The following is a 9,189-nucleotide window of genomic DNA, read 5'->3' as shown; positions in this document are numbered from 1 at the left end:
CCAATATCAACATGATATTCTGATGCATCTTTCTCGTGTTCTCATTACCATTTTGTTCTAGCTGTTAGCTGCTGATGATCCACGGCGCGGCGAACCGACCATTCACTAAATCTGCTTTAGGAACAATATTTCAATCCAAATTAGGCTTTCAATGTAAACATAATGTTACATTCCAATGTCTATTTAAAGCATAACATTTTGGAATAAAGTACATTTCAATGTCTATTTGTAGCATAATACTTTGGAATGAAGTAGATCGATCATTTCTTCCCTAAGAACTTTTGCCCAGTAAGGGGATTTCAACAGCTTGTCATCATGGTGGCATTTTGATTTTCTCATCTACAAACAGAAGTGTGAATTCTTGTTTGGCCTTTTGACCATGATATTCTTATAAGGTTGATCTTCATGTTGCTCTATCAAGGTTTCGAATCATGTCTGAAGCAAGGCAGGACAGCTTTTTCTTTCTAATAAGAACCAGAAAACTTTCAGCGAACGATTAGTTAGTTGCATCCAGCAATCTAGCGTACAAACCAATATCAACTCAGTTTCCAGGCTTGTCAGTTTATACTTGCAGATCTTCACATTCTAACAAAGTGATTGTTCCATGGGGTACACAAGTGGTGAAGATATTGTCTGATAATTTTGTTGGAAAAGGCGCAGAATCATTAACTATTTGAAAACCAGCTGGGAGATGCAGTTTGTCTCTAAAAATGGTTTGATCATAAGCATTGACAGGAAACAAGCATCCGATACAAAAAGGCATTTCTTTGAATGATTTAAAGTGCACAAACTTGTTAATGGCTCTCCTTTTTCTAATTTAAGTATCATATCCGTATAGATACTTGATTCTAGATCGTTTAGTAGATAGAGTCTGCCCGTTTTCATCAATCTCCTAATCAACATCCAATCTATTTTTATGTTGGCAAAGAGAATTCGATTCGACAATATGCATGCAGGCTATCCGTGGAATCATGCCCAAAGATCTGCATGGGCATCATTCTATTTGAGCTTTTAGCCCCCTAGTGTATCGTTCAGATTTCCTTCATAAAGGAAACCCAAATGGCCCTTCGGCTTTGTGGTTAGCCACTCAAGAACAGTTAATTTGGCTCTTGACACGACTGACTCTACCATGTTTTGGAGCTGACCCTAAACCTAAACCATCTTCAGAGTTTATTCACAAGATTCACATTAACGTAACTTTATTATGCTGGATTAAATCGTGAATCTGAGCCTTTTTTTTTTCTATTATATCAACTCCAAAAAAGAGAGAGAGAGAGAAGAGAGATTCATACTGAGGTGGGGACAAGGAACAGGAGACAATTTCCATTTGGAAGGCATCATGGTCTTCCCATCCCAATGTCTGAATAAAATAGATAGGTCATTGAATAAATTTTTGAGATCTAAACTAGGGTCTGCTGTGTTCAAATAAAAAAATTCTGAAATCTCTGGTTTCTGTCAGTTCTCTTTAGAGGCACACTTGGAGATGATAGTTGACAAGGGCACTCGATAGTGTGTGTTGTGACATGACATGATGATGGGTTTTATGTAAGATTAAACTTGTGGGCATTAGTGCAAAAAGAAATTAATGATGGTACATCCGAGGATCGGTACTAAATATGGTTGATGTGATGGAATAAACCTTTTGTTGGTATTCTATTTGAACGTGATGAGTGCAATGCTCTCCCAATGATAGTAAAACAATGTGCACCATGATTGATATTGAGAGGAGCCAATGAGATCTGAGGAGGTGGGATGCTTGCCTTTCTATCTCATGAGGCTTTTGACCGGCCACCGCTCCTTTAGGAAATAAGCACACCACATTCTGAAAGTGGCTTTTCTCTTAATGCAGCAAGATCTTTGCAAGCCTTAGCATTTGTTATGATAATACCACCTTATTTATTACTCGGTTTAGTTTAGGGGTTTGAATTTAAAAATGAATGCAAACCATAGTGTTCAAGAATGGTTTCGAAACATCTAATGCACACAAAAAAGAAAAAATTTCTGAAAGTTCTCAAGATTTTGAAGAAATTGGTGACTCAGTAAATGATTAATTAATCCACTAATACAAGATCAATTTTTTCGTCATTGCAAACATATATGAGAATAATAAAACTATGATACTGTGATGGAAATTATGCGATATATACAATATGCAGTTGTTTAGGCATTAGATATACCAAGTTACAATAAGCATCCAAGCGAATTTTTTCATATGAAATTCAAGAAAAAATATGTTTGAAATCCTTTTACATTTTCCTCTGCAAATAAAAAATCTTAGAGAAAACTTGTCTTACGTAATAATAATAAGGTTTTTTTTGCAATTGTGTTGTAGACTAATGTAAACTAAGTGGGTCCTAGAGACAATGCAACAACCTCTTGTTCCTTTTAATACCACACTTTCAACCAATGAGGACGTAGGTGCAGATAATGATGGATCCTCGAGCTAGTCCATCATTTGATTTGTTGTGTCATGGAAAGTAATAGCATTCTTGAATTGTTCCGTTACTTGATTTATGATATGGTCGGGGCTAGATTATTATTTCTATTACAACAACTAGCATTATGTATGAATAACCAAGGAGATGCACCATGGCAACGTCCTTGCTTTAAATTTTTTTTCCCTCTCAATAGCTACTATTCCATCAAGCGCAACTACCATGCTAGCCAAATGGGATATGTGATGGATGGCTGTGATTCTATTAGGCATGACTTTATCGAGGAAGTCGTCTATTTAGTGAATGACAAACTTAGTCTTCTCTTCTTGAATTATATATATACTTCTTGATCATTTAATATTACTTTTTTGTTTATTAAAAAGTAAATTATTAGCAACAGTTTTGTCAAACTGTTGGGAGTTAGAAATTTGGCAATAATATGAAATATATGAGCAAAGTCAGTTGTTCGACTCTACTTTCGTTATTTTGGGGTCAAAGTTGCAGAAGATGCTAAAAATCCAAGTATACCTAAGCTTATGATACTAAGATGTGGATAGGCTCAAGAAAAATAGTGTTGAATTTATATTTGTTTGAAAGAATGTACAAAATTTTAATAGAATTGATTGCTTATTGTCCTCCTTCTCCTCCTCTCACTCTTCACCCCCTTTAATAAGCTGAAATGCCTTCTTAATTTGGCTCTTTTTCACCTATATATGTTGTTAATCAAGATTATTGGCAAGAGCTTTGGCTGCTGCTTGTCGAGGCCTTTATGTTCTTGAAAGATAATGGATTTTGTCATGCCAATTCTGATGGAAATTGATATATGGTTTAGAGACTAGGTTTTTTAGGATTTTAATCTGCTGAAGAGTCATATAAGCCACTAGAAAAGTTATAGACATGTTCTAGATTTTTTGTTTTTAATCTCTACTTTATATAATAGGAAAGACTTGAATGCCAGCCTCCAAGCCCGAAGCCTACCTTTTGTTTTCTGGGAAGGGTATGGGTGTCCTTAATAGGTAAGGCTTGGACCCCCAATATACCCGGAAAACCATGCTTATATTTATGCACTGCGTATGCAAAATACTAAATTGAATAAGCCATGCAAGATTTTAGTGGGTAAAATAATACATGACATGGTATAAATTGAAAAATCCATATTCCTGACCTCTAGAATAATAAATATTTTCTATTTGGTTGTTATCCAAATATGCAACTCTTTTTTTTATATAGATCACTCAAAAGCCAATGTAGTTGTTTAATTTCATGCTCTTTCTTAGCGGTGTTTCTCATGTAGTATGTAGTATAAATTATTCTATCTATGACTATTTTTTTTGCTTTCTAAATTTACCATTGGAATTTCTCATAAGGTGGGTTTTCGTTGATTATAAACTGATTTTATTTTAATTTATTATGTAATACGCGCTAAGTTATCTTCTGAATAAATATTTAAGAAGCCTATAATTAATTTGTGATCGTATAGCTATTTTTGGGCCCTATTGCCTTAATCATATGGTTAGGTTTGATTTGGTTAATGGGCTCCGTAATAGGTGAAACCATTAGGATTACTAACTAGGCTAAGTTCTCACTCTACTCTTATATATTTTTATCCGTAAAAAAACTTTAGAGCATCAAAGTCTCTCTGTTGCTAGGGTGCGTCTATGTCATAAGGAGATAGATATCAAGAAGGAGAAGGAGAGGAAGATCTACTGCTATAGCGATTTTCAATGGCTGCTTAGGGCTCACAAGGTATATGCTTCGATCTTTTCCAGTTTATTTTATAATTTTTGTCTAATCTCCTGCATGGTATCTATGGAAGATCCCATATTTACATCTCCCTCTAGTATTAATTTCTTAAAACCTCTTAGAAAATTCTTAATTTCTTTTCAAATCATAATTACTTCTTCTTTTCACTCTCTTCCTGCTTTGGACGACATCATCCTTACTATAATAATGGGATTTAAAATCTTTGTCTCACATCCACTGAGACACATATTTTTCTTATCATCACTCCCTACCGGAAGAGTCATGCCCTACGTATTGATTGCACAATGCCTACTTCTGATATATAGATATATATGTTCGTTTGCTGCCCATCCTGACCAACCTACAGTCTCAACTCGAAGTCCACGAAACCATTAAAATAAAATCCAAAATATGCGAGCAGCACCACTAAACATGCTTGCAGGGAAGATGGTAGGATGAGGATTGAAGGGTATCCTTCTCTATCAGTGCTCTTCAACAAGCTAATGACTCCTTGCACTGAAAGGTCTTTCTGATGGAAGTCTTCTTGGGACTTATCCTACCTTCCCCACACACACAAAAAAAAAAAGAAGCCACCAGTAAAGAAGAGAAGATAATGCGAGAGGGCATCATTTGCGTGCTCTGTACCTGCTTTCCGTTGCTCTCCCCACTTCATCCGCGGCCCTCGACCCAAGAGGATAAAGCTTAGTGCCAGGACCTGTAGGACCCGGCGTTTCTGGGTCTAGCGCACTAAAAAAAGCGGTTTTCATGGCATTTTGGTTGACCGCATGAAACGACCGCACGAATTTTAGAGCAGTATCCTAAAGATTACACCAGACTTGGGATGAACAAATTTTTAGTAACTTCATAAGTTTAAATCAATAGCTAGCAACCAAATAATTCTATTAAATAAATTTATCGTAATCAAATCATTAAACTTATTCGATTACGAAATATTTAAATATTCATTTGCTATCGAAAAATCAGCTAAATAATGACTCCATAGCTCGAACTCCACACTCAACCCAATCGAGACTATGCATCTATAACTCCGAAAAAAAAAAGAGAGAGATAGTGTAAGCTTTATAATTCAGTAAGAATCTTCCATAGTCACATCAATAAAGATATAGTAAATTTAAAATAAAGATTAACTATACAGCATATTAAAATATAGGCAAAAATTATAAAATCTCATACCGATTATTCAACATAGCTTGGGTAAATCCATATAAATATATACATGTAAATGTATGTCATCGTATATACAACTCACTTAAAAAAACATGTCAAATATTTTTAAGTCTAAAACTTTCGTTGAGTAATGGTTTTATATATCTTATCTTCTGTTATTACCTAGATTTTTAATCAATAATCATCTTTCTAATTTGGACTATCCACAATCATGCTTCGGCTTATGACTGATAAACTATAATTTTTGCGCTTCAATCCGTGGCAGCAAACTATAATATCCGCATTTCAGTGGTAAACCATAATATTCACATGTTTCGGCCCGTAATGGCATATCATAATATGTGCTCGGCCCATGGTGGCAACCTTCAGTGGCGGCAGCAGTGGCAACGGCGACAAGCCATGGGCCTAAAGGCGTGTTGGTGGCGCGTGGAATTCTGGCGATTCATGGGCCTAAATTCAAGCAATAGGGACGGCCTACGAGCCGGAAAAGAGAGGAGAATAAGAACAAGTCGTCCTTCCTAGTCTCCAATAAGTAAGAGTCCTGTCTTCCTCCCAGCCGTGCGTGCAAAGCACGTGGGTGCGGCAGTGTAGGCCAAACCAGGCCCGACAAAAAAATTTAAGTTTTCTTGCAACGGTACTTTCCCTTGGCATGCGGTTATGCTCAAACAAAATACTAAATAATAATAAAAAAATACCCAGTTCCAGATGTTGACATGCCATGCTTACTTGCTTAGTCCAAAGCCTCCTTTTGGCTTCTTTCTCGGTCCAAAATTCCTCGGTTTTGACATGTAAAACGAGGGTGATGAGGCCGATATTTTTTTCTCTACACTGCTCCATCCCACCCCTCGTGATATTTAAGAGAAATTTTTGAGGACATAAGCACAGCATGAGACCATCTACTTATTTCAACTAATTTCACCAGTTGCACCCCACATAAACAAGGTGCTTGCTTCATTAAGACATTGGCCTAACATATTGAAACGTCCTAGCTAACTTGTTGGCATATCAACTTACACCAACATCCTAATGAAAACCAATCTTAATATGTGGCAAGTGCTAGATGCACCCATCGATCTTTGTCCGATTTTAATTCTTAATGCATCTTTTGAAATTCAAGGAGCAACCATTTTAGTTACATCACGTTCGCTCAAAATAGCCACCTAAAATATCATCTATTATTTATTCGAAAAGTCCAAATACAAAATAATTGGACTAACAATATCAACTAATATATTAGCTGCCTTGTTGGCTTCTTGGCATAGATCAGCGTCCGTAAATGTTCCAAAAGAGTTCATCAAGTCGTACATATGTCAAGCATGAGTCGGGCAATAAGACTAACCTACGCGGTATCCAATTGACCACACTCGAAAGAGTCCAAATATATAACCTGCTCTCAACTATATATCACAAGCAAACACTTATCATACACATATTATGTGTGACATATAACTGCCTTTGTTGATATACCTCGACAACATGAAAACCATGCTCATCAAATAAGAAGAAAGTTACATGAGAAAAAACGCAAATGTCGTGGCCATCCATTATAATTTATTAGTTACACTAGCTCAGTGCGGCCGCACAACGTACGGAGACCCGCGCGTGCGACCCTCGGAATGGGCCGATGCGGACGGACACCGGCCCTGTACGACCTCAGCACTTCTCTCTCTCTCTCTCTATATATATATTAATACATATTAGGGAACCATTAACGGCTCTGAAAGCAACCCACCTGCACTCCACACACCCACTTGCGCCCGTGCGGTGCCCACCCTGGGTCCCCCCACACGTGCCGTGGGCCCGACCTCTACGGCTCTCACACCGTGGCCCCCACAACGACGGCCGAGGCCAGCTTGGCCGCTGCCCCGGCGGCACCGGCGCCGCCCGTTCTCACCACTGTTTCATTGGTCAACACGCTCTTCCCCTCCTTCCTGCCGCTGCTGGCAACAAAATAAGCTTCTTCCTGTCCCTCCTCTCTCTCTTCTACCTTCTCCTTTTGGTTCAAAAATTCTCCGACGATCTCGAGACTGGGCCTGCACACGAGCTCGTCCCAGGTCCGGTCCGCCTCCTCTCCTCGCTTGCGGAAGACCTCGGTGGCGTCGACGCGGTGCACATCCCAGCCGGGCAGCGTGCGCAGCCTGTTAATCTTCTGCAGCTGGCAGCAGGTGAGCTTGCAGGTGTTGGCCTTGATATCGTCGATCGCCGCCTCCAGAAGCCTCGCCTTCGTCCACTCGTCGGCCCCCTCCGCCTCGGCTCGCAGGTAGCGGTCCATCTCCGGCACGCCGATCGCCTTCCGAATACCCCTCCCGTAGTCCGCCTCGGGGTCGAATACCCCTCGCACCTCCTCCACCAGCCCCCGCTCCACCATCCGGTCCACCCGCTCCCCCACGAACCGGTGCAGCTCCTTGAGCTGCACGTCCACCCACAGGAAGCAGCACGCGTACCTCGACCGGAACTCCCTCCCCGCCCCGTCGATCAATTCCTCGATGTACGAATTCGAGCCCCCGGCGACGACGGGCACCCACCCGCGCTGCGCGATCGAGTTGGTCGCACTGCCGGCCGCAAGGCGGAAGTCCGATGCGGTGAGGTCGGCATCCGGCGGGACCCCGCCGAGGAGGTGGTGAGGGATGCCGCGGGTCTCCTCGTCGGTGACCTTGTTGGTGACGACGTCGAGGCCGTCGTAGAGCTGCATTTTGTCGGAATTGACCACCTCCCCGCCGAAGCGGACCGCCAGGTCGATCGCCAGCCTCGACTTCCCGGTGCCGGTCGCGCCCATCACCACCACCACCTTGCCCTTCCGAGCACGCACCGGGAAGGAGCCCATCGGAAGTATCGACCTACCGACCGGCCGGCAGCCCGCCGGAGGAATTCTCGGAAACCACACCTGGTTCAGAATTTCCAGCAGCCTCATGAGAGATAATAACCAGAGGAGAAAGAAGTCCACCGTACGTAGCTATCAATATCAATCTTTCAGCCTATTTCGATATCACTCGATCTTGTAGGCCATGGAAACCACTTCTCTTTAAAGTTTAAATGCTGCGCTTCCCAGGGAACGACAGGATAAAGCTGCCTGAATCCATCGGCGTAGTGTAACTTCTTCTTTTGTCGCCGAAAAATATGAACGAAAAGGTTTGCAACCGCAGAAAGACGCGGCGAATTGGGCATAAAAGTCTAGAGAAAGTATAAACTTCCTCTCACTTTTTAGCCTATACGTTTGCTTGTGGTTTCCTTTGACTTCTTTTCTTTTGAGACAAGGGTCTTTGGTGATAGAGTTGGGCAGTGAATTGGAGAGGGAGAAGAAGGAGATAGTTGGCTTGGAGAGAGAAGGGGTGGAGGAGGTCGATCGACTCTTCCTTCTTTCCACTCTGGGCTCGAGAGAAGGGGAGCGAAGTGCTTATATAGCCTCGGTGCGGATTCGGTGGATTGCAGCGTGCAGTCCACTGAATCCATGCAGTGAAAGCATGCCACACAGACTTTGCCATGTCAGCTCAGGGACAAGTACATGTACTTGAAGATCAAGACACGAGTGATGGCTGCTGATGAATAAATCTCTGCCAGTCATTGAAGATCAAGACACGAATGATCGATGTATGTCCATTTTGAAAACTAAAGGCTTGGTATGAATTTTTTTATCTGACATGTTTGATAGCTAATTGTAACTAGTATTTAAACTTGTGAGCAAATCTTATATTGTTTACTATTTTTTTAATTTATACTTATTTTTTAATGTTAAAAAATATAAAAATAATTAAATATTAATATTATTATATTTTTAAAAAATAAGAATCAAACAAATGATATTATAAAATTCAATAGGTTCATA

General features: G+C 40.5%; 1 pseudogene across 1 annotated transcript; it reads right to left on the bottom strand.

Moving 5' to 3' along the window:
* Positions 1-6,803: 6,803 nt before the first annotated feature.
* On the bottom strand, positions 6,804-8,940 carry LOC103705113 (adenylate isopentenyltransferase 5, chloroplastic pseudogene; annotated as a pseudogene). Its single transcript, XR_015973101.1, has one exon. The product of XR_015973101.1 is annotated as an adenylate isopentenyltransferase 5, chloroplastic pseudogene (transcript).
* Between the last annotated feature and the right edge of the window lie 249 nt (positions 8,941-9,189).

This window comes from Phoenix dactylifera, chromosome 14 (assembly GCF_051530095.1).
Source record: "Phoenix dactylifera cultivar Ajwa chromosome 14, Ajwa_hap1_PhDact_Kaust_v1.1, whole genome shotgun sequence".
Classification (NCBI taxonomy): Eukaryota; Viridiplantae; Streptophyta; class Magnoliopsida; order Arecales; family Arecaceae; genus Phoenix; species Phoenix dactylifera.
This window is presented reverse-complemented; position numbering and strand designations above follow the sequence as displayed.